General features: G+C 49.4%; 1 pseudogene across 1 annotated transcript in view; it reads left to right on the top strand.

The window, feature by feature from the left end:
* LOC144371897 (mitotic spindle assembly checkpoint protein MAD1-like) overlaps window positions 1-26,721 on the top strand; it is a 175,704-nt pseudogene that overhangs the window by 101,296 nt on the left and 47,687 nt on the right. The window contains exon 8 of the transcript XR_013431979.1: window positions 24,657-24,800. The product of XR_013431979.1 is annotated as a mitotic spindle assembly checkpoint protein MAD1-like (transcript). The remainder of the gene's footprint in view (window positions 1-24,656; window positions 24,801-26,721) is intronic.

Here is a 26,721-nt window from a genome sequence, read left to right on the forward strand (position 1 = left end):
TCTAGGCCCTTTGCTCCTTTGCAGGGCAGTTGCAAAGCTGCCACCACCACACTTAGAAAGCTGGCGGGTCCACTGTTCCTGGGGACACAGCTTGGTCCCTTGGCTCCCTTGGCATTGACATTCTCCCTGTCCAGTGCGTCTGCAGGGCTGTCCGCTCCCCAAGTGTTCTATTCTTTGCCTGACCTTTCCTCTGCCTGGAGTTCTTCTTTCCCCCACCCCCTTTTGTGTGCTGGGGATTGAACTCAGGGCCTTGTGCCTGTAAGGCCAGCACTCGACCAGCTGAGCTATAACCCCCGCCCCTCTGCCTAGAGTTCCTTGCTCACTTTCCTGGCTTAGCAAATTCCAGCTTGGCCTTGGGGTCCAGTTCTAATGGTCTTCTCTGAACCCTTTATTTGTCTTTTCTTCTATTTCTCTGTCTCACCTAGGTACAGCAGGACTGGAGGTGTGCAAATGATGTATTTGGTCTTCTTATGTCCTTCCTTGCTGTGAAGTGGTCCCTTTCTCACAGCTCCTTGGCAGGGTGACTTGTGTTTGTCAGCCCATCTCTCTTCCCATAGGAGTAGAAGCCCCTTGAGGGTGGGACATATTTTTGCACACTCTGTCCGCCCCCCCCTGCCCCCTGTGATCAGAGCTGTGCTGGATACACAGGCTACAGTGATGTACAATTGCGGAGGTCCTCTTTAGTATAACTCACTGTCCTGACTGACCTGCCTGAATGTACAGGCACACACGTGCGCACACCAGAGTGCAAAGCCCCATGTTGCCATGAGCTCAGCTGCATCATTCAGAACTTGGGTGACTGTGCTGCTGTGCATGGAAGCAGAGTGGAATGACTTTGTGGTTGAAGTTCCCTCTCTGCCCAGGTCACGGTGTTCCAGGGGTGAAGATTTCTCAGTTTACACTTTAGGATCCTGAAGCTCAAAAAAGGGAAGCAACCTTGGCCCAGGGCATGCCTTGAAGCAAGGATAGGAGTGTTCTTCACTGCTGTGCCTTGTCTGTGTTCTCAGACCTGACCTGGGCACAGGGCTGAGAGCAGAGGCAGCCTAAAACTGACCCATGTCCTGATGTCCATGGTGGGCTCCTTGGTGGGGCCTGAGTTGACTGGTTTGCCTGAGACATGTGCAAGAAGGTTTTCGGCAGCCATGTCCAAACTCACAGAATCCTCCTGTCCCTGCTAAGGGGCTTCCTGCCTCCTTCTCATAACCCAGAATAGGACAGAAAATGGGATGGTACTTAGGGAACCAGGAGGGCATCAAGTATAGAACCCCATGAGAATCAGCAAAGGGAAAGATGTGGCCTTCAGAGTGTGAAGACCAGAACCATATTCAGGTTTGGCGAGGGTTCTTTGTATCTAAAATAGGGAGGCATGTCTCAGTATACAAGTGGCCAGGGGTCAAAACCAACTCATCGCCCAGGAAGACCTGTTCTACAAGTGAGTTTCCTCTTGGAACCCTTGTTTGGCCAACTAGGATACCTGTGTTGACAAATCCATTGGTGGCTGTCCCTCAGTGCCTGGAGTGCATCTAGATCACGAGCAGACCTGCAATGCTATGCCACATTGGCCCCATCCACCTGCCAGCTCTGCTAGCAGTGCTTGCTCACTCCTATCTATCTGTTGCTTTTAAGATGTTGGAACACAATTAAATCCTGATTGAGCTCAGAAGAATTTGATCTCAGCAGCCCCAAGACTCTGTCTCACCTGGCACATCTTCCCAGGATCTCCATCAATGTGCTCTCTCCTCCTTCCTTCTGCCCTTGAGGAGATACAGCCCACCACTTTCCTGCTTTTGGTTGCCCTTTAACATATCCAGAGCTGCCAGTTAATATCTTATTGTTATAGTAGTTCCCCCTTTTTCTGCAGTTTTGCTCTCTGCAGTTTCACTTATTGCAACCTGAAAATAGTAAGTGGAAATGTATAGAAATAAACAATTCATAAATTATAAATTGAACACTGTTCCAGGTAGCATAGCAAGACCTCATTCTGTCCTGTGTAGCTGTATAGGAAGGACATCTTTGTCCATTGTATCCATACTGTATATGCTACTCACCTGAAAGTCATTTAGCAGCTTTCTGGGTATTTATATTGACTATCACGGTATCACAGTGCTTATGTTCAAGTAATACTTATGTCATTAGTAATGGCCCATGGTACAAGAGTAGTGATGCTTAGAATATGCCAAAAAGAGAAGCCTCAAATCCTTCCTTGAAGTGAAAGGTGGAAATGCTGAAAAAAAAAGTCATGTGCTGAGGTTGCACTGATCTACGCTAAGAATGAATCTTCTGTCTGTGAAATTGAGAAGGCAAAGTAATTCGTGCTAGTTTTGTTGTTGTAGCTCAGATTGCAAAAGTTATGGCCATAGTGCTTAGTCATTCACCTCACTCGGGTATTGCATCCTTTCACATCATCCCTGGTGGGGGAGAGACCATGTTTATAGAACTTTGAGTACAGCATATTGTTATAGCTTGTTGTAATAGTTACTGTTGGTAATCTCCCTGTGTGCCCAATCTATAAGCTAAATCCCATCATAGGTATGTGTGCAAAGGAAAAACCAGTGTATACAGGGTTCTGTATCCTCTGTGATTCCAGGCATTCATTAGGGTTCTTGGGATGTGTCCCTGCCACTTCTGTGCTTCTTGTCCCTTCAGTTTGTCATGGTGTCTGTAGTTCTGCAGTTCCAGCACACTCCTGTGTATATGTCTGTGGTTCCTGCCCCATCCCACCCCACGTGCTTCCCTGCATCTTGGCTTTGCTGGCTGTCTCACCTGTTCATACCTCTGTGCCTTTCATTCATCAGGCAGGTGATCACACTGGCTTAGGAAGCACACCTGCCTTGCTCTCTGGGTGTTGCTGCTGTCCCACAAGCCTTTGGCTCACATTGTTTTCTAGTGACAGCTAGTGCCAATCCCATCGCTTCTCCATCCACAAGTTCCTTTACTAGTGACCATGGCTTTGGGCCTGCCTGATCCCTCCCCTTGTCACCAGGCGGCAAAGCTGGCCCTGCTTTGCATCTCCTTACCTGAAATTAAAAAGGGGGGTATCCTATAAGAGGAATGTGTGCTCTTCCTTTTTAAATTTTTAAGTCTTTGCAAAAACATTTTTTTTTAATTTTGTAGAATGTCTTACTGCTTATGTCATTTCAGTTTGAGGCATTAACTATTTTCTTAACATTTTACTGAAGTATCATATGTAAGAAGTCAAGGGTGAGCAGGGAACACAACTGAGCCACCAAGCGTCTCCTTCCTGAGAGGTCTGGCCTGGCTTCTGGCCTCAGGGTGGCCTGCTGTGGTGGTCATTGTGAGGAAGGGCTTCATGGTTGTATTCCTGGAAGTCCTCTGGCCTTAGTGTCTTCATGTGGGTGAGACTTGACCGTTCCATGGTGTACGCCTCATTCTTTTATATCTTCTCCCAAGTGTGCCCTGGCCACCCAGCATGCATTTCCAGAATATTCTCTCCTGGGCTCTTCTCAAATGTTCCTCACCCTTTCATATTTAGCCTCATCTGGGCACCTTTGGTTAGCAGTAGGGCATTTGCTGCTATCTCTGTGGCTTTGGGGGTGAAGGAGGCAGAGCACCATCCTTGGGGTGCCCGCGTTCTTCCTCAGGTTCTCAGTGTCTGCTTTCCCCACGTTCCTGCAGCTGCATCCTCACACCTGGGAGGAAGGGAAAGGAAGCGAAAGGATGTCAGCATTTTATTTGAATAACCTTTTTTGGGTCCAATTACAAAAGGAATCCAGTTTCATTTAGAGCATTTGACAATGTAGAGGAAACAAACAGAAAAGATGAGAATAAAGGTTTCCCATCATCCTCCTGTCCAGCGAAAACCACTGTAAATGTGTTGGCTTAGATTCTGCCTGCTTTTTATTTATATATAGAATGTGTTTTTCCGATGTAGTTTTTAGGAAAAATATAATACTATGTGCATTATTTGTTGAGTCTTCTTATTTTGTTTAATCTTTTGTGAACATTTCCCAAATTAAATTTCTTTTAAAACATACGTTTTTGGGGTTGGGGGTGCAGCCTGGTTGGTAGAGTATGTGATTAGCATGCATGAAGCCCTGGATTCAATCCCAGAACCGAAAATAAACCTCAAAAAACAACTTTTTGACTGTAAACCATTCTCATTATGAATATGTTATTTAGTTACACTCTTACTGTTAGGTAGGAATAGTTTTTTCTCTCTTATAAACAATACTCTGATTAATATATGCCCCCAAATCTTTTCTTGTACGATTGCTGATTATTTCCTCAGGAAGAATTCTTAATAGTGCACTGATTCAAAAAGTATTCATATTCTTCGAGAAGCCAGCGGTTTCTAAACAGTCAGCTTGGGCCGAGGCACTGCCTTGTTAACACTCAGGGAAGGCCCTGCCGTCATCATCATCTGGAAGAAAAGGCAGGAGGGACCTGCATGGCCTTGGGTTGTGTGCTGAGCTTTGGTTACTGCCCAGAAGCAAATCAGCAAAAGAGAAAAAGCGATCAGTTTACCTTACTAAACAGCAGCTCTGTGAGAGATGCTGTTAAGAGAATGATAAGTGAGTCACTAGATGGGCTGGAGACCCACCCTGCTTGTGAGGAACCCCAGGTAATACAGTTGGTGCTCTCCCCGGCAGAGGTGGCCCTTTGTACCCTCTCTCCTTCTCGGCTAGACTTCCCCACTTCTTCCAGAGAGCAGAGTGAGGAAAGGAAAATCATCCACTGACCTCAGAGAACCAACAGCACCTTCATCAGGTGAGGCAGGTGGTGCCATGACATCACAGTGCCCTTGGTTCCACGTGGTGATGGGGGATGCTCTGCACAGTGGGGTTTTTCCCAAACTGGCAGCTCCAGTACAGTTGAGAAACAGGTGGAGTGACCCTAGTTGAGAGACATGCTAACAATCTCTGACCAGCACTCATCACTGTCAAGGTCATGAGAAACAAGGTGAGGCTGGCAGAGGAGCCTCAGTAGACAGGAGGAGAGATGTAGCAGGCCAGCTGGGGGAGGCTGGAGAGTCTGAGACTGCAGGTGGCAGCAGCATCACCCCTGAACTTGGAGCACACTCATTGGCATTAGAAGTTAGTGGTAGGGCTGGGGTTGTGGATCAGTGGCAGAGTGCTTACCTGGCATGTGTAAGGCACTGTATTTGATTCTCAGCACCATATATAAACAAATTTAAAAAAGGTCCATTAACAACTTTTAAAAAAGATATAGATAGATAGATAGATAGATAGATAGATAGATAGATAGATAGATAGATAGATAGATAGATTGATTTTAGTGTACAGGTGATTGAACTCAGGGGCACTTGACCACTGAGCCACATCCCCAGCCCTATTTTGTATTTTATTTAGAGACAGGGCCTCACTGAGTTTCTTAACGCCTTGCTTTTGCTGAGGCTGGTTTTGAACTCGCAATCCTCCTGCCTCAGCCTCCCAAGATGCTGGGATTACAGTTGTGTACCACCAGGCTAGCTAAAAAAATATTTTAAATAATTTTTTAAAAAGTTAGCACTGAAGAAGTTGTGTCTGGGGTTCATGGAACTCAGCATATTTAAGGGGCTTGAATGGAGTGAGTGTAGGTGGGCAAGAGACCTTGGGAGCTGCAGGGTCCAGGATGAGTGGGAACTGTGAGAGTTTGGACAGTTCATTCCCGAAGGCTCAGCAGCAGGGATGATGAGGCACAGGTGTGTTCTGAGATCCCACTGATGTCACCGGGTTCCTCTTGCACCAGAGCCACAGCCCCTTTGCTCTCACAGCACTCCCTGCCCATTGCTGTGTGTGCATTTCTGCAGGGGAGAAGAACTTCAATAAAGTCTGAACCAGATCTCTTAGCTTATGACCACATTGCCCCCATCTTCTCCTAGAGCCCTGCCCACAGTAGACTGCCCATGGGACCAATTAGAAGGAATAGGCAAACTGGTTGATTTCTTAATATGCAAGAACTCAAGAATGTGATGTTAAATTCGTCTTTCTTTCACTACACAATGTGGTCACACACAGCCCCACACCAGCATCTTTAACTGCCAGTGGATCTCAGGCTTACAGAGGTGAAGGATTTGTCATGTTTGAAAATCAATAAAACCATGATCACAGGACCAGCTTGGCTAGAATGCTGGGGTTCCAACCACTGCCCCACCCCCAGCCTCCTATGTAGTTTTGGTTCAGTTGGTTGGCATCCTTGTGCTTCCCGTTCCTGCTCTGTTGGTGGGAATCTCTGTAGGGCCTACTGTTAGGACCCTGAGAGGGATGAAGGAAGGTGCATTTGGCCCTTGTACTGTTTTGTGGTAGTCCTTGGCGAGGGTCTTGGAGCACTTCAGAAGGACCTAGGTTTCTTGGTGCATGCCACTATGTTTGCTTGGTGCTATTTGGGGGACTGTGGGGTGCTGACATCTTGGGATCAAGCTGTTCTCTGTAGACAGGCAGTTTCTAAACCTACACTCCCAACTTTCAGCTTACTGTTCTTGGTCAGGGAACAACAATCCTTTTACAACAGAGATGCCTGTGGTTGATTCTTCTGCCCTAACCTGGCAGGAAAGACCAGAGCTGGTGGCCTCATGGCATGACCCTTGCAGGGTTGTGTTTATGAAATGCTTTTGCCATTTGTGTTCCCCCTCAGTGGGCCCTCATTCTGATTACTTTTTATCTCCTAGGAGTGAAACTCTGCTGTGTACAGTTCTGTGGGTCTTGACCAATATGAGCCCCAGCACCAGGGCCGTGACACAACAGCAGCAACTCCCCAGGGGCTAGTGCCCTCCTTGGTGATCAGCCCCCTGTTGCCCAGCATCACACGCAGAGCTCTGAAGGGAGAGCTTCCCTGGGGCTGGAGCCAGGTCCTGAATGCACGGCCACCTCTTCCCTGAACTTCTCAAATTCCAGGGGCTCGTTTTGTCTTCAGGCCATCCTCCCCTCAGCTTACCAGGCTCAGGATTTTTGTCTGTATCTCCCTGTCCTCGGGCCCTCCATTCCTCCTGTTCTACCCTCACGTTAAGTGTGAGAAGATAACAGCAATTAGGGCCCGTCCAGGTCTAATCCATCACCTGCGGCAGCGTTTAAGGGACCTCTCGATGGGGTGGTGATGCTGGGTGCTGCCTGATGATCTCAGCCGCCCCTTTAGGTCTTTGTCCTGCTCCTCATCACTGGCTGAGCGATTTATTGGAGGCTCTCATTAAAGGATGCTGGCAGCTCTTCTCCTTAATTACCGTGTTCTAAGGACTGACTGGGTTAGTTTGGTGGCTCTGGCATGAGTGAGGTTGTGTCAATACTCTAATGATTCCTCACCAAGTGCTGAGTCCTTTTTCTTCATCTTGACTTTGATTTTTTTTTCATCTTGACCCTCTCTGTTAGGTGCCCTGCCTTGTGCAGCCCCATGGGGGAAGCTTCCTCCTAGGAGCGTATTTACCTGACTCCTGGCCATAGGGCCTGGGAAGGGTGGTGGACTTGTGTACTGGGTAGTTGCCCCTGGCCTGCAGATCCTATGTCCATGGAGAAGCCATGGACCTGGGTGCCATGAAATATGAGAACTAATTCATGTTGTTTCTACAGCATGTCAAAGCAGTGCTTCTGCCCTTGGATTTTTGTGGGGGTAGAAATCTGTTAGGTGAGAATAGTATATCAGCATGGTTTTTAAAAAAATCAGTACCTTCTTGAAGTGTGATTTACAGATAGTGAAAAACAGAAGCCTCACTGTTCTCCATGAGTCTGTACCTGGTGTCACATGTACAGCATGGCCAGCACCTCAGAAACTAGGCTGCTAGAGCCTCCTCGTGAATGTGACCCCTGTTGGAACCTCCTCCACCACAGGGTTCCCACTTGTTCCTGAACGTAATAGGCAGGTATGGTACCAGAAAAAGAGGGATAGCCTCCAGTATGCCCACCACAACATAGGTGACCCTTGAACACAAGCAGAGGAAGCTTGTCTCCATTGGGGCAGGGCCTATGGTGACACGTGTCTTCGTGTGTCAAAGTGGTGTTCATGGTGCGAAGGACCCTATTTGTACAGCCATTCTCTTGCTAATAGACCTGTGGACTGTGTCTGGATTTTGACCTCCTGAATGAGTGTGTTTGTGCAGGTCACTTGAGGACTCATGTGCTTCCCCCTTGCCCTCAGACCTGGGAACCCAGTCGTGTGGTGAACTTTGTGAGGCTGCAGATTTCCACCAGCAGCCTGGGAATTCCAGGTGTTCCCTGTGCCCACCAGCCTTGCTGTTGGCAGCTGGAGGCATGAGGTGTGTTGTGCGTGGCTTTACTCATGACTTCTAGTGCTGGTGTGTGCAGCACCTGTCCCTTCCTGGACCATTTAGGTAACTGGCAATGTGTCCAGGGATCTTTTAGTTACGTTTTTTTCTATCTGTAATCTTTATTTGCCTATTATTCTGTCTTTTTTAAAATTAATTTTTAGAGGAGCCTTTAATAGCCTAAGGAGGTTAGGCCTTTGTCAAAAAATATGACTTCCCAACTTGACATTTTCCCTGTTTGGTTACAGTTTTCTTCCAGATGCCAGCTTTTGATTCTTGGGTAGTCAGATATAGAAGCTGTTTCTTTTAGTGTTTCTGTTGGTTTTGTTTTTGTATGAATGTAGAAAGACTTTCTCTTTCCTAGATCATTAAAATTTCCTTTTATATTTCCCCCTTTTATGATTTCATCTTTCATGTCTAAAATCATTGATCCACCAAGACTGTCTTTTGATATAAGCTGTGTTGCATTATTTTCTGCTGCTGTAACAAAAAATTCTGAGCCTGGAAGGTTCATAAACCGCAGAAATCCATTTCTCACAGTTCTGGAGTTTGGACAAACAAGTCCAAGTCTCAGGCTCTGACAGACTCAGTGTCTGGTGAGCCACCTCCTGTCTGTGTCCTCCCCTGGGGTCTCAGAACAGGTGTGGGTGAGGCTCCTTCACTTCTGTTTCTTGATTCCCTGAGGCGACAGATAAAGGACTGTTCCTCAGGAATGTACTTTGGTGGAGGTGACCCACCACTTGCCATTCCTCTCCCATCAAGGTCCTTGTTCACAGGGGGATGATCAAAGCACTTCACTTGGGGCAGGAGGCAGAATCAGTGATATGATATACATCTAAGAGGTAAGGACTAAGAGGTATCCTGAGAGTGTAGCTGGTGGTAGTGACAGTGAGGATCTGTTGTCTGCTAACCTGGAGTGATTATTACAGGGATCCAGAATAGCAATCCCTTTGCCTGATGATAGGGGAACACTGTCCCTGTCTTTTGGCCTTGTTTTTGTTGCCTCTTTTCCTCTGGAGTGGCCTCAGGCTTCCAGAGCTGTCTGGACCACAGGAGGTAGGAGGAGCAGCCATTCCAAGGCCTGAGGTAAATTCTAAGTGTCTTCTACAACAGCTAGTGAACTGCCATTGAGTGACGAAGATGAGCAGCAGTGGAAGTCATACAATGGCTCAGAAAATGTGTTTTCTTGTTGTGTGCTTGCTGAGCTGCATTTCCTGCTTCTAATCTGTGCTCAGCAGATGGGCCTGGCAGGGCATCGGCTCAGCAGCAGCCGCCCAGCTCTGCTCTTATGCTGCTCTCCTGCCATTTCTGAGGTGGGTGTGTGGGAGGCCCAGTGTGTACCAGCTAAGGTGGAGCTGGCAGGCAGATCCCTGGCCCTCCCAGTAAATTCAGGTCACCTGGGCCTCTTCCTTGCTGACACTGGGACATGGTAAAAACCTTGAACACCAGTGGTGGTCTCTCTGGTTGGTCAGGGCTGTCCCTTGCAGCCAGCCTCTCTGTCCGAAGGTCATGGACCATTAGAAGGTGAAATAGGTGTGCATAGTCACAGAGACCTTGATTTTCCTGCATTCCATTCAGAAACTTCTAAAACTTTCTGGATTTTTGACCAATTTCTCCAAATACTGTTGAATACTGTCCCCACCCTTGTTAATACTATTACCACGAAACATCTTTTAACTACACAGATGATGTGCTGCTCATTAATCTACAGTGAGAACTAGAATTCTTCCATGAGGTCATTGTCCTTTATGTGGCCTTTCCCCTGGTTGGGTTCATGGGGAGTCCATATCCAGTCTCTAAAGCTGATCAGGTGTTGGCCCTGGTCACTTCCTCCCATGACAACTTCCTGTTCCATACCCCTCCCTGGGGGTTGGGCTCTGCCTGTGGCCTATGCTGGGCAGTGGGTGGATGGCCAGTGTGATTCAGGAGCTTTGGTTAAAGTTTGCTGCTGTGTAGAAATTGCCCTTATACCTTCATTGCCTTTTCTTTAGTCCTGTGAAGTTGTGCCTCCTTCTTGCCTGTGAATGTCCCATCTTGGCTAGGGGCTGCCTCTGTTTGGCTGTACTGTCCCTTTTTCTCACCTAGGGTGGGATGTTCATCACTGGCACTGGGCTGGGACCTGCTTTCTTACAGCCTCTGAGCAATGCCTCTGCCAGGGAGCATCTCCCTGCCCAGAGCCTGCCTTCCTGCCTTTCAGACTCACTGTTTCCTGTCTGACCTTTGCTCTTGGCTCTTGGATAGAATGGCCAACCTGTGTCACTAAAGGCGCTGTGAATTTCCTCAGGCTAGAGATGTCTTATTTCATTGTGCTTCCTGGAATACCCCATAACCAGGCCATGAGAAGGTTCCCAGTGGCCACTTGAGACTTGTCAACAAAAATTTCCAAGAGGCTGGGAGAGGGCTCCTGAGTGTCAGGGAACATATCTGCCTTGCCATCAAGAGCTTTTCTGGGAAGAGTTTGAGAAGCAGATGTTGGCCTCTCAGTGTCCATCTTGCTTGCCACTAGTAAGTGGTGGGGCTGGGCTTGGACTCACTGTGTGCTGGGGTTTGCAGCATCTGGCGCTGTTCCTCTTCACCCCAGGAGGTGTGATGTGTTTGGCTCTCTTGGCGTGTTTAAAGTCTCCAGATGCCTGTGCCACCTCAGACCTCCTCTGTTGCGCAGAGCGCCTCTACTCCTCGCTGCCTGCGCTCACGGGAGTTTGCCTGGCACCTCTCATGTTGTATACGCAGAGAGGTGCTGCGGCAGTTCCGACAAGCACTAACCCTGCCTTTTAAAGGTCAATTCTGTCTCAGTCAGTTCTTAAAGTTCAAGAGGAAATAAACTGCTTAGAGCTGGCATTTCTCAAGCCAAGTGTCAACTCTCCAAGCCCGAGCCCGGGGTGAGAGGAAGTGAGATTAATAAATGAGTGGCCGTGTTGACATAGCCATCGGTCAGCAGATGCCTCCTTCTGCTCCCAGCTCTCACTAAAAATAGTGGAAGAGAAACTAAGAATTCTGAAAATCTCATTTTCTCCTTTTGTTTTTATTTTCCAATGTGGGGAATGCTTTGGGGATTTTTTTATTAGTTATTGACAGCATTAACTCTGTTAGCCCTGGTTACCCACGATGTCCCCCACACAGAGAGATGGCTCTCTGTGCCGTGCATATGTGATTGACAGGGGCTGGGGACACTCCTCACCTTAAGAGAGATTGCAGAGGCCCTGGGAAGGTGCCTCACCCACCAGGGTATTGATGTTTGGGCTTTGGGTCCAGCACAGTGAAATCAATGGGAGAATAAACAGGCAGAATGGGCTTTGTTAATCAGCCTCCGCCAGGTGGCCGGAAGGATTATGATGGAGCACAGGTGCCGATCGAAGCTGGTCCAGTGCAGACAGGCCATCCCGCTCTGCTGGCCAGCGGGTGCTATTGATCGTGCGAGTGCTGGGAACCTCAGCATCAGAGCCACTAATTGGGCTGTTGGGTGATTCCAAAGAGAGAGATGTTGCTGAGATTATTCTGTCTCATCTCTTAACTGCTTGTCCGATTTGACTCACAATCTCAATTAAGCGTTGTGCCCTCACTTCTCAGAGCTCTTCTCGGCTTGGTCCTGCAGTGTGACATGCCATTCTTTCACTTGTCATGTAGACTCTTGTCCCCAGACATGGATATTTTGGCCTAGCTCTGTGCCAGCATGTTCTGGGCAACCTCCTGGGTGGTGGCTACAATTGCTGCCTTTACAGGAACCCCAGCCGAGCTCTCTGGGGGCCCCTCCCGCCTTCCTGTATTCCACATGCACATGCTTAGATCTCACACTCACTATGCTATGTTCTGATCATCCCTCCTCCTCCGTGTTCCCACATACGTTAGTCAGCTCTCTGTTACTGTAATGAAATACCTAAGGCAACTAACTTAGAAAAGGTTTATTTTGATTACCTTCTGGAGGTTCCAGTTCAAAATCAGGTGGCACCATGGGTTTGGGCCTCTGGCAAGGATGGCACATCATGGCAGGAGCTAGTGGCAAAGCAAACCTATGTCATAAACCAGAAAGCAGGGAGCGACTGAGAGCCCTGAGCCCCACAGTCCCCTTTGTGGGTGCACTCTAGCTGACTAAAGGACTCAGTTTTGTGGAGCAGAACTGTCACCTCCTCCCACAAGTGCTGAGCCCCCCTACCTGGGACCTCTTAGGGTCCCATCACCACCCGAGGACCAAGCTACAAACTCATGAACTCTTGGGAGATGCAGATCATATCTGGACCTGGTGAGGGTCATTGCTTCTCCACCTCCATACACACCTCTGTTTCCATGGGTCTTCAATCCTGGGGCTGTCACATGTGTGATCCCCTGGGCTGTACTGGCTTCCAAGTCTTGTGTAGCAGCCAGAGCAGCACACAGAGGACGTTCAGGGATGCTGGCCTATTGAGTGAGAGGAGGAGGAGAGGAAGGGGTCCTCAGCTGGCTTGGCAAGGAAGCTGCCCTCTGCCATTCTGTGCGTGGTTTGGCCCTGGCCCAGTGCAGGATTTCCCTGTGTGTTTTCCCTAGCTACAGGGGCAGCTCTGTTCTTTCTACATTCCATGCCCTGCCACAGGTATTTCTTCCATGTAGGACTTGTCAGGAGGAGACAGCTTGGCCAACACAGAGACACTTTGAGAGTTTGAGAAGCATTGAGAGTGGAGTTGATGACAGATGATTAGAGCTTTGTTTCTTTGAAGGTCTGTTTTGGGGAACTTGATGTATTTTTATTAAACTCATAGTCTGATGAAGAAGGGACAAGGAGTCATGTCCAGAGACCCTGGCTCCAGCTGGCCACTGCTGTCCATGTGCCCGTTGTCTTTTGAGACCCAGAGCCCCCTATCTGGACCCTCCCTGAACTTGGCCATTGCTGCTATTCTTTTCTCTCCTTTGCTGTGTCCCTAACCCTTGCCCAGGTCCTGGTCTCTCTTAAATGGTTACAGCAGCTCTTCCTTCTTTCTCCTTTTTTCTCCTGAGTTTGTGTCCAGGGTGGGAGATGGAGTCTGGATCTCAGAAGGCTGGGGGGCTGTGGAGGGAGTGAGATAGCTGAGGATTAATGTGCCAGGGTGCCCTGTGCCAAGGCCCAGGTCATGTCCCAGCTGTGTCTCCAGGTGCAGCGTTCCTGGGAAGTATCATACCCCTGTGTGTTTGTGGCCTTAGCTAGAGCATGAGGTAGAAATCCCTCCATCCCAGGCAGGGGCTCAGTACCTCTGCTTCATCAAACATACTTTCTTGGAGAGAGACTGAGAAAGGGGTTTCTACGTGTTTTCATGAGCTGCTTCTCCGTGTCCTTTGATGGAGTCCTATTTGCAAGAAGGCAGTGATGTATGTATAAGTGAGTTACTAGGCGGGAGGAGGCAGTGGGTTATAGATAGGCAAGGTTCTTTTTTTTTTTGTTGGAATTCATGAATTTGTGGGGTCTGTGGCTGGGCCAGGCTGGCAGGAGTGTCTTGTTCTGGGAGCTGCTCTCATGCCAAGATGCTGGCAGTGTTGGGATGGCCCTCAGTAAGGTGGAGCTCATGTCTTTATTTCTGTCGCTCTGTTGGTAACTCTACGTCTTTGGTGTGGTCCACAGATTGGTAGCCTTTCTCTGTAAAGGGCAAGATGGTGAATATTTTTGTTTTTTTAGGTCACACAGTCTTCCACAGGAAACCAGCCACATATAATATGTCAGCAGTGGGCATGGCTATGTTCTGATAAAACTTTATTTACAAAAAATAAGCAGAGGGCTGTTTGTTGACCTCTGGTGTGTGAAAGAGCATAGATGACCGTCTTGCAGCCTCGCTCTGCTGCCTGCTGACTCTGTGACTGTCCATGTCTTCCTTTTCTGCAATCCCTAATAGAAAGCCATGTGCTCAGAACCTTGTCCACGGGCACATCAAGGCTGAGATGCTACACGTGAGAGTTCTCCTTCTCCTCTGCCTCCAGAAGTTGGAGCTGGGTGGCTCCAGGACATCTGCCATGTGTGCCTGCATCAGCCATCACTTCAGATCGTCTTAATTATCTATCTACATCTTTTTTTTTTCTTCCAAAAGTTGGGCAGGAAGATACATGGTAGTTGCTCAGTAAAGACTTGAGCCACTTATCAGCAACCTGGGGCCTACGCTTACTGTCCTGCTCCTGCCCAATGCCCTGGCTTTGGAGGCAGCCCCACCAATGGGATTACAGGTTGGTTCCCAGTCAACTAAATTGGGTTATGCATTATGAATTGAAATTGTAAGGGGCAATTTTCCTTCTCACATTTCAAGGTCAGATGAGAGTATTTACTGGGTGGCCTCTGTTTATCTGGGAATGCAAATTGAATTTGGTGATTCAAGTTGATGAGATGTTAGGAACAGAGCACTCATCAGAGTCATCATCGGGAGCAGTGACCGGGAGGCCAGACTATAGCTTCGAAGCCTGCTCCCTCGGCCGTGCAGTTGATTGGTAATTATTTCAGTCTTTGCTTTTCTCATTCTCTGGTTTTGTTTCAGCTGTTTGGATTTTTATTTTTATTTTTTTCAGAGAAAAGTGTAATGACACTTGGAGGCATTTAAGATTGGAATTAGATGGTGTAAATAAAGACAGCTGCGTGCCAGGCTGAGCCTAGGCGTCGAGGGCGCCGGGGGAAGCTTGCTGCTCTGAGTCTGCACTTGGGCACATGGTGTTAGGAGGTGGAGCAGGACTGCCTCTGCTCCCTTCTGTGTCTCTGGTTCCTTCTCCCCACTCATTTCAAAGGCAACCTTGTCATAGTCTGTGGGCTTTGGCCACATGGGAGTGCCCATGTGGGTAGACAGTGCTCTGGACATGACTCCTGTCTGTGGCCCTGGCCAGGCTTGCTTCTCATCTGAGCTGCTCAGGTGCTTGTGGACACCACTCAAGATTATATGTGCAGTGGCATCCTGTAACCTTGAGGGATTTGCCCCGGCGTGAGGGCGGCATACTTGTGCAGGAGAACCTTGCTGACCACCTCTGCTGCCACCCTCGGTCCTGCACAGATTTAGAAAAGGGGGTTGGGATGTGCATCTCCACCAGCTCATTACAAAGGAGCCACCCAACATACTGGACACAGATAGTTTACCCATCCCATTAAGGTGCGTGAAGAGACCCAGTGCTTGCTGGGTATTTACCTGCTTTCTACTTTCCCTATGTGACTTCTTAAGTGTGGTGTAGCCAGCTGGACTGGGTTGAGATCAGTGACTGAGTGTCAGTGAGAAGGCCGGAGGTTGGAGAAGTCTGTCAGTGTGTGGAGCCTCCTTGGGCGGATTCTGTGAGGCTTTGTACACATTCACTGGGCCCCTTGCTCCAGTGGAATCTCAGGGCCATGTTTCCTTGCTTCTCTCCAGAAGCAGCTATTGATTTCCTTCTCAAAAGTACCTAGACGTGAGCCCTTGCATTGGCCATGCTGCCTCTGTGGAACTGATTCCATGGCTGACCTGACCTACTCACAAGAAAGAATATGTATGTCTCTCCCCCCCACACACACACACATGACCTTCTGCGGTGGCAGGGAAGGGGTTTAGGAGCTTGGCATCAGTACAGTGCTGCCTTTGCCCTCTGGAAACCTTTGCCTGGTCTGTGCTCCATCTAAAATTTTACCACCTTTGTCTTTGCCCCTTTCAAGCTCCAGCGGTAGACAGGGGTTCTGCTGTATTGCTTCTTCCAGCCCCTGTAAACATGGCTGCTTGCATTTCCTGAAATGTAAACTCAGCATACTCTCAAGCATGTGCATGTGGTATGGGAGGTTGTCCTGGCAGACAGTGCTCTCTGTCAGAATTGGAGGATTCCTCCAGGCCCAGGCCAGGTGCATCCAGTGGACAGTCTTTCTCAGTCCCTGCCAGCCTCCTAGGCCTGCCTGCTGTCCTCTGTCCCAAGAACCCTGTGCAGAATGCTTCCTGCTTTTCCACTGTGCCCTCACCTGGAGCCACCTGACATACTCCTGCTGCTGTTCCCCAAATGGGCTGTAAATTCCACACCGTTCTGTCTGCACCGTTCTCTTGAAGCCCTGGAACTCTGTCTGCACCGTTCTCTTGAAGCCCTGGAACTCTGTCTCCTCTGCCTTGGCATGTCCATGAGCAGCCTAGTATTCGGTGAGGTGCTACAGGCTTCATTCCATGATTCCACTTCTTAGAGGTGGCCTGTCATCAGTATGAACTGAAACAACAGGGATTTGTTGAAGAGCCACTCTGCACGGCACTTGGATGTGGAGTAGAGATCTGAACAGTTGCCACCTCTGCCCTCTTGGCATGCAGGAGGGCAGGAAGGCATTAAGCACATAAATGTGTGTTAATATGGCAAGTCATGACATGGGGGAAAGAACAGGGGCCATGAGATCAAATAGTAAAGGTGACTTAAACTAGGTGGTAGGCAGGAAGGTGCTTGTCTGATGGGGGCATCAGGTGAGAGAGTTCTCTAGGATGCATGCACAGCCACCCAAAGCCTGAGGTGACAGGCGTGAATGTGTGGATAGGGAGTGTGGCCATGGTGCCTGGGAAGCAGCTGGGGGAGGTGGGCTTACCTGACCTGGTGCTCCTGCAGTGTGTGAGCAGGAGTCATGGAGAGGCTCCAGGGATGAGACTGTGCTGAGTTTACATTTCAGGGTTGATTTGGTGGCTAGGAGGATGAGTGGGGTCCATGAGGGCAGTGATGGCAGCCAGGAGGCCATGGAGTAGTCACACCCGAACCTGGAATGGAGCTTGGCTCTGAATGTTCTCTGGAGGCTTCACTGTACCCCGGATGTAGTAGGGAAGGGAAGCTCAGGGAGGCTCCTTGGTGCTGCCTGGTGGGGTTTGGTGAGTGTCGATCCCTTCACAGGGATGGGAAGATTCGAGGACAAGCAGGCCCTGGGGGGTCCTCTCCTCAGCACATGGACTGGGTGATATTTCCCTAAGTGGGAGCCTGGAGTCCTTGCTTTGGGCTCCACTCTTCCCCAGATACCAAGCCCATTTCTACCTCCTTCTGGCTATCTGGGCTTTGTGCTGGCCTGGGTAGGAATTCCTGTCTAGAGAGCACTATTCAGACATTTATCCTTTGCTTTCTCTCTACTCTAATTGCCTCTTTCAAAGGCACTGATCTGGACATGCTCTGGATGGGCTTTGCCCTTCCTTGGACTGTGGACCATAGAAACCTCTGGTTTCCCTCCTGTCTGCTGCCAAAAGGAGGGCGCCGTGACTCTGGGTCAGTTGTCTGTGGATTGCCTTAACAGCCAGGACAGGGCAGGACTGTGGGGAGTGCAGCCCTGCTTTCCTGACTGCCCTGAGACCTCTTGCGGGGCACACTTGGGCCACTGGCTCCTACTGCCCATAGTACTTATGAGCTCCTCTGTGCTGGGTGCTGTGACCTATTCTTTATTGGCAATAACTTGGAAACTAAAACTTCTTTTGGAGGCAGTTGGAGAAAGGGAGCTTCTTACTCCATCTTCAGGCGAGTGCCCACTTGGAAAGGGTATGATCAGCTTCTTCCTCCTATTTTGCAGAATGTTTAGTCTCCTGTCCATGTGTTACTGGTTTTTCAGGCTACACCGGCCAGAAATAAAGCCCAGGTTCACCTGGAAATCTTAAGTAAGTCTTCTGAAATCTGGTCATCATTGATTCTCTGTGGGGCCCCGTCCTAGTGTTTGGCTAGCCACAGTGGTCTCTTTGTTGGGAGAAATTCTCACCAAGTAGTCTTTTCACCTTGGAGGGCTCTGAGTATGAGATTTCTCGCCCCTTGTAACCGAGCTGCTGTCTCCCGTTGCTTTTGCCTGTTCCCGCAGACCACCTGGAGCAGGCATCCCTGACACCGCAGGCAGTCCTCTGTGCTCTTATCTGTGTTCAATGTTCATTTGGTTTGCCCTTTCCTCAGTTGTTGGGGGTTCCCCTAGCACCCTTTTCTCACTTCACTGAGACTAGCCTTATTTATCTTTGCCCCTTTCAAGCTCCTTTGGCAGACAGTGGTTCTGGGGTCTCGTCTGCTGCCTCAGAGCATCATGCCGCCCCATCCCATAGGACTGATGATCAGCTCACTGTCTATTAGACTCTGGCATCCTCTTATCTGTCAGTGCCCATCTTGATGGAGTGTCTTCTGGGCCCAGGATGGGGGCCTGGCACACACTCCAGGTTTAGTTCATTGGTGGGACCGCTGGCCCTCACCCTGTCTTCCATTTCCTAATCCTGCCTATGATTCTTCCTAGCTAGACTCTTCTACTCACTAGACAAGCAGAGTTCTAGAATTTCTTTCAGCTCCTGGAGATTTCCTGATGTGCTGGGAGGGAGCCATTTCATAGTGCCCTGCTCCTCCTCTGCACAGTGGGGACTGTGTAGGTAACAGTGCAACAGATCCAGCCCAGAGGCCTGGCTCTGGGGTAGGTCAGCACCCTTGCATGGCCTGAGAGATTGGGGCATTTTATCCCTGAGGTAGGCATATGGCATGGCACCAGTTGGTGGGTGGCTTGACTTGGGCTGACTCTGGCTGTTGCCATCACTGCCGTGGTGCTCCAGGACTTGGTCATCCACAGAGTAATGAGAGGCTGTGGAGGGCAAGCATTTGCTGTTTCCTGTTGGGGACACAGTGGCCTGACCCAGGTGACTCAGTCATTTGGGTCTGCATTTACCCATTTGCAAAAAGAAGAATGCCAAAAATCACTTGTGTTACTGTTTTTCTTTCTTTTTTTTTTTTTTGTTTGTTGTTTTTATATTTTGTGGTGCTGGGGAGTGAATGCAGGGACTCAAGCATGCTAGACAAGCAGTCTACCATTGAACTCCATCCACAGTCCTCTTGGTGGGCATTTTTTCTCCTAGTTTAAGTGTTAGTAGTCTTTTCCATATTTTTTATTGGTACATTATTGTCCATAATAGTAGGACTGTTAGTGGATTTTGATCTGTGTCTATGACTAAGAATAAAGGTGTTTTTAAGGACTTTGCAACAGTTTGAATTAAATTTTATCAATATTTTCCTGCAGAGTTTTATGCAAAAGAGCAATTACTGAAAACAATGTACCCATGCAATTATATTTGTAACTTAACCAATTGGAGACCACCCACAGATTGGCACACGCTGTCAGGGAAATGTTTGAGCAGCCATCAGAAAGCTTCCTGTGTCAGCTCTTGTCCAGGTGTTACGGATGAGAAGGTGATTGTAATGAATTCAGGTCCCCATCACAAAAGTACCAGAGTCTGGGACTCAAACAATGAACATTCCTTTCTCTCATTTTTGGAGCTGAAAAGTCCTTGGCCCCTGCAGATCACTGGTGCCTGGCGAGAGCTGTCATCCTGGTTCAGTGTTGTTTCTCACTGTGTTCTTACAGCGAGAGAGTGGAGATGGGGAGGCAGGGGACTTCTTATAGGAACACTCATTCCAGCATGAGGATTCTTCCCCTGTGATCTAGTTGTCCAGGGCTACACCTCCAAACACTGTCATGTTAGGATTTAGATTCAAAATACAAATTTGGGGACACAGATAAATTCAGTCCATTATAGGGGTGGTGCTTAGCTCAGAGTTCTTGTTTTGGCTTTGGGACTGGTTGTGGCTACTGAGGCACCTTTGTGTCCCTGGGTTTGCACACCAGGCAGGGCTCAGGCACTGTGACCATGCAGCCCCTCACTCATCCCAAGCATGCAGGATGCACTGTACCTCCTGCCCTGCTCCTTTTCAGAGGCAGTCCCTCATGGTGGCCATGTTGTCTAGGAATCTCAGTGTCTGTTTGCACACATGTCCTTTCTTTGCCCTGTTAGTGCTTGGGCTGCCAGGCTGGAGCTGTGAGAAGACAGACAGCAGAGCTGGTGACATGCTGGGCCGAGCAAGGGAAGAAGCTCAGCCAGCAGTCTCTTGGAGAAGGTTGTGAAAATGTCTCCTGCCACTCTGGAGTCTCTTGTGTCCTTTCCTTCTTCCTTCAAGTGGATATTCTTAGCCTGAGTTTCTGATGAAGACTTCATAAAAGTGGACTGCAGTGGCCTGCCACTTACAAAGATGGCTTCTCAAAAGCATGGACTGTTTCTCTCACTAGATGCCGCCTCAAAAAGGCATCGATCGATAAACATGCCCAGCTTCTCCTTGAAGCACCAAGAGCTTTGTTTTGAACTCCCAAAGGCTCATGGAAATACTGCTGACCTTAGAGTTCAGCTTGGCATGGAGCTAGAAGTTTAATTTTTTATGAGCTCTCTCTTCTTCCTTTAGAAGAAAGGCTGAGCGTGAACAGAGGGAGCTTCCCAATGGGGATGGACCCGCAGCCTGGGAACTGGTGTGGGTTAGTGCTGTGGGATTTGGTCACCCAGTTGCTTCTGAGCCAGGGAGGCACTCAGAAAGCCTGTGGGACAGAACGGAGAGGTCCTGTTCTGATCCAGGGTTACTGTCCCACCCACTTGCATCCTTGGGTTCAGTAGCACTTGCTTGGGAGCCTTTGGGCTCTGTGTGTGTGTTGAGGAGGGGCCATCCTCCCTCTTTTCACCATATTTTAGTCCTTCTCATTGTCTTGGGCCTTCAGGCGAAATTGTCTCTTCACTGCCCACAGTACTCTGCCTCTTCCTGCTTCAACAGGACCGGCCCCTGGAACGCGTGAACAACACTCTTCCACACTGTTTTCTGTTTTATAAGCAAGAGCTGGTCTCTTCTTGCCTATGCCCTCTACTGACCTAGTTTTGGCTCACCTCTGTGGCCTAGCAAAGGCCCCAAAAGGGCTGTCCTTGCTTTCTGACTTTGCTCCCTTTCATCCTCTTGAGTCTTTGTGTAGGCCCCTCCCTGTCTGCCCTGTGTCTCCCTTCTGATCCTCACTTACCTCCTGTTGGGCCGTGAGTCCTTCTTCTGCAGTGCTGCTGCTGGCCTGATGTGAATACCACCTCCTGCCTGCCCTTCTCCTGCCACCGACATGTGGTGCCCTTCCTTCCTTTGCCTGTGTGCCTTCAGTACCTTCCAGTATGCCTCCTGATGTGAGAACACAGTACTCATTTTTTCTGTCTTTGCCGCTGCCAGTTGCAAAGTTTCCTCTCAGTTAGAGTCCCCTCTCTGTGTTCCATCTTGCAGTGCTGGGACCTGCAGCCCTCTGCAACTGTCTGACTGGTGCCTTGTCAGCCCATAGTGCGTACTAGAGAGACATGGCCAGAATGGAGGAGGAGTAGGGGGAGGGGGAGGGGGCTGTGGCTGGGGCCCTGCCCTTGGCTTGTCCTGCCTGTGGCCACCTTCCTTTCCTTCAAACACTTCCTTATCACCACACAGCAGCTGTATCCAGTCTTCAGCTTTTCCAGAGTTCAGTAGCAGCAGCCTTTGCAAGCTTGGCCCTCTTCAGAGGCCTGGGCCCAGACCCTGCAGGGCTCCCACCTGGCTCAGACACCATCAATGCTCTATACCACGGGTCCCTCTTCTGAGGTTTCCAGATTTTAATTATTTCAGTCTTTCCCTTTTGTCATGAAGTCCAAGGAATTATAGCTGTTCAGTTGTTGCCTCCCACAGTCTTTGGATTGTTCCTTTTGCCCTGTATCACTCAGTTTATGTCTGGTTAACTGTACATTGCATTAGTAAACTCTCTGTGCATGTGATCCATGTGGGTGGAGTCCATGAGGCAGGCCCTTGGCTGTTCAATGCCTCTTGTTTTTCTAGTGCTCCTGACCCCCAGCGAGGTTCTGCAGAGCACTCAGGAACTCAGTCTCCCTGTCATCTGCTGAAGTAGGGTTTTTAAGTCTATGTTTATCTCTTGGAAAATTTGGAAACCAGATAACTGCCCTGGGAACTGCCCAATAGATGTGGAACCGTGATTGTGCCCAGTCTGGTGGCTCTCAGAGGTCTTATCTCCCCTGCCACGGGCAGGGCAGTGGGCTGCAGTTGGTGCTGTCTTGCCTACTAGAGTCTCTTGTAGGACTGAGTATTCTTCTGGCTTATTTCTTTTCCTTCTCACTTGAGGAAATGCATTTTGCTCTTGAGAGAGCATGGATTTTCTTTGTGACCTGGTGAGTGAGCTTTTCCAACCTGGGTGTCGTACCCTACCCCTTAGAGGCCCCGTTCTCTCTTGTGGGGGCCATGGAGCACAGCTCCTGCCACCGCCTGCAGCTGCTGTGTACTTGGGAATCTTGGATCTGGGCAGAAGGCTTGGGTCAGGGCATCTCCATGCCTGGTGTCCTCTCCTCCCTATAGTGGCTGGGGCCCATCTATGTCATGCTAGTATCTGGCTCAGACTTGGTACTGGGTTCCTGGTGCCCAGTCCTGCAACATGACTCTGTGACACCAAGCACAGGTCCTTAGGATCACAAAAGAATAGCAGATATGGCATGGCCTCCTGTCCCTTTGCAACTGCAGTGGGTGGGGAGGGCCCAGCTCTCCCCACAGATATGATGTTGTGCTTCTAGTGTGTAGGACGTGGGGTTTGTCACTCTCTTTTCAAGCCTACACTAACCCCCTTGTGCTAAGGACAGCTTCTCAGAGTGTTTTCTTACCCTTCAATCCTATCCAGTGTCGTACTGTGCCCTGTCACCTTACAGACGCATTGCCACAGTCCTTCCTCTGTTTATATGACTCTTCAAACAGCAGATCGAATGCTACCATTCTTCTAATTAAATTACCCACTTTGGAGCAGTGATTTAAGGTGCTTGTGAACCTCCCCACCTGAATTCAATGATTCAAGAGTCGATTTCACAGTTCTTGATTATTAAATTGGTCTATGAATAGTTTTAAATTGAACTGGAACTCAAAATAGCCTCTTAATATATCTGTTTCCAGTGAATAATTGCACTTGTTTTATACTGTGGCTTTGGTTATGGAGCACCTAGAGGTGCAGGTGGCAGTGGCTGACTCTGCATTTGGAGTAGAGATCAGTGCCAGGCTTTCCGAGTGGGCTTATTGAATGAAATGCCAGCATCTTGATTCTGAGCCTTGGTTCCAGCTTCCATGGTCTTGCAGGCCTCTGGTTGGCTTGTCCCAGGCAGCCTACACCAGTGTTCCCTGCCACACTCAACAGGACTACGGCCGTTACCAGATCCCTTAGAAAGTTCCATAAATCTTTGATTTACATTCACTTTCGAGTTATATTTTTGCTGCTTAAAGAATTTTACTAAATTATAATTTAGAAAATCCAGTAAGTACTCATTCATGTGAAAGAGAAAAAATTTGCAGTAGAGACTACCTCTAAAGAAATCGTTATCTATCGCCCTTATGAGTTAAGGTTTCCTTGAAATCATGTAATCAAAACAAAGAGAAATAATTGGATGCCAAAGATAATCTCAGACTGCAGATGTCCTTCACAGCCCATCCCCAAATTTCAAAATTTCAAAGTGGCCCCATCATTCTTATTGTCACCTCTCATAAATGTTATGAATGTCACCTTATATGAGAACCCTATCATCCTGTTCATGTTTTATTTTCAAGGATTGGTTAGGATTTTCTTTGGGAAGAAATCTTTGCCAGTGAAGGAGATAAACCCTGCTCCCTCTTCACATGCTAATGTGCCCTCCTGGTGCACTGGCCCTGCCTCACTCACTCTCTTAATCATGACCATTGCTTGTCCCTCCCTAGTGGATCTTAGGAACCCTTAAGCATTGGCTGGAGTTCTCTGGTGCTGACAGCATTCACCAGGGTCCTGAGCCGGCCTCTGAAGGACCAGCCAGCTTCATGCCTGTGCTGGGCATGGCTGTGGGGGAATTGGTGGCATTGAGAGATCAGGGGTCATGGCTCTCCCAAGCATACTTTGGGAGGTTGCCCTCTGCTTGGAGAGCTCCTGCCTTCTCTGGTCTGAAGAGATGTGTTGCCAGAGGATGGACCAGAAGGCCATCTGGATGGAGGTGGTATGATGCTGGGGAGACATGAGGAAACAGAGGCTGTGGGGATGCAAAGGGAAGGGGGATGTTGAAGCTGGAGACAGGCAGGAAACATCAGCTGGCCGCACAGAGGCAGGGAGAGGGCTCAGCCTGGCTGCACCCTAGGGTCTCTCCCACACTATAGGCCCAGTGTGTGGCCGAGAGGGTTTCGATGGGCAGAAAGTCTTAGGGACTGTGCAGCCCCCTCCATGCTGCACATCTGCGCCAACTGTGATTCACATGGGAAGTGCTTGTGCTGGCAATTTAGCTCATTCAGAAGTCCCGTACTGAAGCACTGCGTGGCTGACAATATTTCCCATTGTGTGTGGAGTTGAGCTTCCCTCCCCCTCCTGCCGTGTGCTGGGATCACCCTGGGCGTCTATTTGAAATCCAGAAACTCCTGAAAGGCGTTAAGTAGCTATTCAGGAGTGAGGAAATGACAGCGAGGCGGCTGCACGTGCAGCTCTATTTTAGGGTGTGTGGAGTTGAGCTTCCCTCCCCCTCCTGCCGTGTGCTGGGATCACCCTGGGCGTCTATTTGAAATCCAGAAACTCCTGAAAGGCGTTAAGTAGCTATTCAGGAGTGAGGAAATGACAGCGAGGCGGCTGCACGTGCAGCTCTATTTTAGGGCATCCTGGTGGGGCTCGCTGTGGGGAATCATCCCAGGGCCTTGGGGTGGTCTCATCAGACCTTATCACTCCCCTTTTGTCTTCCTTGCACAGTGCCCGGGGACTGGAGTAGGCCCAGCAGCAGCTCCAGGAGGAGGTCCGGCAAGTCAGTAGCCAGCTGCTAGAGGAGAGGAAGAAGCGGGAGACCATGAGGCACTGGCCCGGAGGCTCCAGAAGCGTGTTCTATTGCTGACCAAGGTACAGGTCCACTGAAGTGCGGCCAGGCCTGCCCCACCACTTGCACACCTGTCCTTTTCTCTCTGGCACCACACCTTTGTGCAGACTTTTACATGGCTGCTGCCAGTGGTCTATGCCCTCATGTCTCAAATAGCATAGCATGCCACTGCCTGGAAACCACAGGCCGTGGGCAACACAAACTTTCTGCCAAAGAGGATGCATCTTGGCAGCTTGATCAGGCAGTTTGGTTAGGCTGTGTGCTCTTACCCCGAATTGTCAGGAAAGTCCTTGGAGTGCCAGGGTCTCCTCAATCCTGTATTTCCAGGAGGCCTTGCTTTTTGCAGTCTCTCTCTAGCAACCCGTGTTTCCTGGCCTGGTGCCACACCCTGGTGGAGCCTTTTGTGTAATCGCTGGTCTTTTGCAGGGCCCTGACTGGGGTCAGCATCCTTGAGACCCAGTGGGCAAGGCAGCCTTCCCATCCTTCACTGTCTATAAGTGTAGAGGAAACTGAAGTGGGCTTTGGTCTTGGGTGTAGAATGAGGCTGGTCCCGTGTTTCCAGCTGTGCAGGATGGGACACACTTGTTTTCCCTACTCAGTGGTTCTGTCTGGCCTCTGTCCCTTTTCAAATTGTTCTTGCCTGAGGGGTTCCAACATCTGGCGTGTTAAGCCAATATTACTCAGGCACAAATGGTTTTTGGTGAGTATTATTTAATAAAACATTGCCATGGACATTGAAATTTCAAAAGGCAAGGAAGAAAAAGGCCAAATCTGTCCCCAAGCACACTCTGTGTAAGGGTGGGGCATCAGATTGCTGGACAGAGACTCCCCACCTGTCCACACTGCTGTCAAGTGGGCAGAGGGAGCTGTGTTGACCCCCCACTCTGCCCCAGGAAAGGGGATGTGCCCAGAAAGTACCAGAAGCCGTGCCTGAACAGTGTCTGCTAGCTCTTGATCATGTCTAGTGATCCAGATAAAGCCAGGTTCTTTATCTCTGGAACCCCCTGCTTATGAAGCTTTCAGAAAACGAGTCATATTTCAGCTGCTACATGCTGCTGTTCCCTGGCCGCCTCTGCTCGCTTCTTGGCAGCACCTAGATATCTGTGCAAAGAAGACCTCATGTTTGTCTTGGTATCATGCAGGGCTTCCCAGGACTTGAGTGGAGGCCAGACCCTCTCTTCAGCTCCAGAGGCTAACTTGGGAGCCCTGGCCTTGCAGGTGGATCCCAGGGAGGTGAGTTCCCAAAGTGTCTTCATAGGTAGCTCAAAACCAGGACCTTGCTCCTTGAGAGAAGGCACTCAGATCTTGGGTAGCCATTCTGCAGCCTCCCCGGGCAAGGCTTTGGGCCTTAGTCACCCTCCCTTCTTTCCAAATTTGTCCACTGGTGTCAGTATGAGGTTCCTGTGATGTGACTACATGGCCACGGGTCTCACAGGATTTAGTCCAGTGGGAATGAGGCAGCAGTGATAATGCTCACTGGCACCCGCCCCTTCTTGCTAGCTTCCTGAAAACACTGCTGCGAGGATGCGGGCGGAGTTACCTGGTGTAAAGTTAACGTGCAGACCCGAGGAATTTACAGTTCATGAGAGCATGTGTAGACCAGGGAAGAGGAAGGAGGTTCATCATCTAAAAGCTGCTTTTGGGGTCAGCATACAGATATGTGGAAGCAAGCCAAGATGAACACCTAGTCCAGCAGCCGTGAGAGTGGGCTCCCTCAGTCCCTGCAACAGGGGGTGCATAGCATGGGCTGCCCAGGCAGTGCTGGCTATTGAGGGGCTTTGGGCCCTCAGAGTGGGATGGGGGGAGCCAGGCTGTGTGGTTGTTTGTTTGGCACCTTGACCAGGCAACCTTCCTGTGGCATGGGGAGTGGGAACTCAGGTCTGGGAGCCTGGCTTTTCCCTGGGATCTCAAAACCACCTCTCAGTGTCTCTGGGTCTCAGTTTC

Source organism: Ictidomys tridecemlineatus, chromosome Y (genome assembly GCF_052094955.1).
Source record: "Ictidomys tridecemlineatus isolate mIctTri1 chromosome Y, mIctTri1.hap1, whole genome shotgun sequence".
Taxonomy (NCBI): Eukaryota; Metazoa; Chordata; class Mammalia; order Rodentia; family Sciuridae; genus Ictidomys; species Ictidomys tridecemlineatus.